This window comes from Candoia aspera, chromosome 6, assembly GCF_035149785.1.
Source record: "Candoia aspera isolate rCanAsp1 chromosome 6, rCanAsp1.hap2, whole genome shotgun sequence".
Classification (NCBI taxonomy): domain Eukaryota; kingdom Metazoa; phylum Chordata; class Lepidosauria; order Squamata; family Boidae; genus Candoia; species Candoia aspera.
This window is the reverse complement of record NC_086158.1, coordinates 54,684,766-54,687,783: the sequence shown is the minus strand read 5'-3', so window position 1 is coordinate 54,687,783 and position 3,018 is coordinate 54,684,766.

Genomic DNA, 3,018 nt, shown 5'->3' with positions numbered 1-3,018 from the left:
ATTGTTCCATCTGCTTTAATAAAAATGATAGCTGTTTTGAAGCAGCCGTGTTAGGTTCAAAGGTAGAATTTAGCCTATCAAACAGTGGGAGAAATGTGAGCTAGTATGTAATGCCAGTTGGCAAACAGGCAATATTTACACAAGAGCTTGCTAAACTCATAGAATGCATAAAGTTGCAAAACCAACAAAGGGTTTAAAAATGCAGCACGTGCTGTATTCAAATTCACTTTTTATTTGCCTTGTGGGCTTATTCCCTCTTATTCCGCATAACCCCCATATAAAGAAATTAATTATATGCATTTTCCTGGGCAAATTTTGTATACTTTTCATTAGAAATTGGGGGCAGAGATGCAAGGAGTGTCACTGCAAGACATAGAACAACCGACTTGCTGCAGTATGTAATGCACAACATAATCTAAAAGCTTCAGGGAAAACTATTACAGAAATATTTGCATATGTGGAAAAATCCTGAAGAATTCTAGTAGAATGCCACTGGCAATCTACTTGTGGTGCTTTTGATTTTTCTCTTTTTCTTGAGTTAGTTTTATAAAGACTGCTCAAATCATTTGCCAAAGATCAATGAGATCTTAACTGAATGAGGGTCTCAAACCAGAACCTCCCTCTGCCCTAGAACATGATGAAGCTAAGCAAAGCCACCACTGAAATTTAATTGGGAGAGCTATCATGCAATAGTTGGTAGAGTACTGTGATTTTGTCTGTGTTGATTCCATAACTTTGATTAAACCACAGTGATTGTTTTCAGTCATCAAACTAAGCCATGGCTTACAGATCACAATGGCTGGGTTCACATAGTATGCTAAGCTCACAGTAAACAAACCATAAAGTGGTTTATTGTGTTCTGTGAACCACTTCAGTGTCTCTTACATTCTAAGTTCAGTATAAGGGAACCATTTTGTAACTCAGCCAGAGTATGGATAACTTCACGCATAATGTGATGAGGGCTTTTTAAAGGGAAATAAAAGAAAGAAGGCCTTTTTTTTTTGCACATTGTGCAAACATGAGCTCTAAAATTTTCACATGCAGAATGAATACTCTGAAATACTTCAACACATAATTTATAGCCTTATATTGCATTTACACAGATATTCCTTATTAGTTTATAGTGAAGTAGCCCCTCCATCAGTTCATACCCATGATAAAAAGCTGCAGGCATATATACTGAGTGTAGTGCTGATCAGAGGGTATTTCCAAATGTCTATTTGCCACCCAGTTTTGTGTCATTTAATGTTACTAACACTGTCTCTTTGTTTTTTATCCTGCCTTTATTATTTTTACAAATAACTCAAGGCGGCGAACATACCTAATACTCCTTCCTCCTCCTATTTTCCCCACAACAACCCTGTGAGGTGAGTTGGGCTGAGAGAGAGTGACTGGCCCAAGAGAAATGTAACTGCAAGCACAATATATGGGAGAAACAGCTAATTCAACCGAATTGCTCTTCCTCTATTTGTTTAACAATACATACAAAATATACATACAAAATAATTTATCCACATCTTCCTTAGACAATTTTGCCATTTTTTTCACACTACAGATGTTATGCCCATCACATACAGTGGTATAATGGCTAAAAGGACATGATTTATGTAAAGTCTCTTCCAAGTGAGGGCTTCCTATCTGTTATGTCCTGGCCATTTAGCTTTTCTTCCTCCTTCTGATTTATAAACCTTTCTAGGTTCTTAAATTCAATCTTAGATATATCCTGATTTGCCTCCTAGAGCACATGGTATTCCCTGTGACTCTATGGAAGCAAAAGTTGGACTTCAAAGAAGCAAAATAGAAAGAGTATTGATGCTTTTGAACTTTGATGTTGGAGAAGACTCCTGGGAATACCATGGACAGCCAAGAAAACAAACAAATGGATCATCAAATCAACCCAGAGTTCTCACTGGAGGCACAAATGATCAGGCTCAGATTATTCTACTATGGACACATTATGTGAAGACCTAGCTCTCTGGAGAAGGCTCTAATGCGGAAAGGTGGAACAAAAAAGAAGAGAATGACCAGCAGCAGTGTGGATAGACTCAGTTACAGTAGTGATGAATGCACCATTGGAAGAGCTGAGGACCAGGTTAGGGACAGGTCTTCATGGAGAAAGTCTATATGTGTGGTTGCTTAGAGTCAACAACAACTTGATGGCATATAATCATCAATCCAAATTCCACTCAACTCATATGGGAATCTGATAACTCCTCTTATCCTGAGATAGACAGTATGGTGCTTGTGGGAATCAATATTCCTTGATGATTACTAATCTTCTTTCCCCACTTCACTTTGTTTTAATTTTTTTAATTTAAAAACAAATAAATTCTGGTCTGTGACTGTAATAAAATATTGATTGATAATAACTGTAATGGTTGCCCAACCCAAATACTCAGACTCACAAGAGGGTGCTAAATGAAATCTGATTTATTAGGGATATTAGGACAAATACAGAGAAAGCTGAGAATGAGCAAAAGCGCGCCAAATACAAACTTAAAACCCCCGTTGCACACATACCCCGCCTCCCTACCAGCAGAACCGCCCGTCCCAGGTGCTGGCAACCATCAGAACTGCTAGCCTGGGAAAGTAACCTTGAACACAAGAGATAACCCAAATACATTCCAAAATCACAGCCAAGAGATAAACCCCTCTCATCCTCCCGTCAAAGATGAAACACGCATCCAGCTAATGACATGCGAAACGTTACGATGTATCAAACACATTGAAACGGCGAACATGACAATAACAAATAGAAAGCTGGAATGCTGAAGAAAGCAATGCACCAGTCTCAAGGATCATCTTTATTTCCAAAACTGCCACTGGACCTTACACAAGTCCCGTAGTCCTCCTTAGAGAATAAAAATATTTCATGGGTGCAGCCCAGTACTTTGTTTGGAAATATGCCTGGGGTGGAGGGCGGGCACTGTAGCCTGGAGTGATAGAGGAATCCTGGATAGGGTAGAGAGAATTGACATGGAACAACCTCACCAGTTCAACTTTTGTTAATTTTAGTTA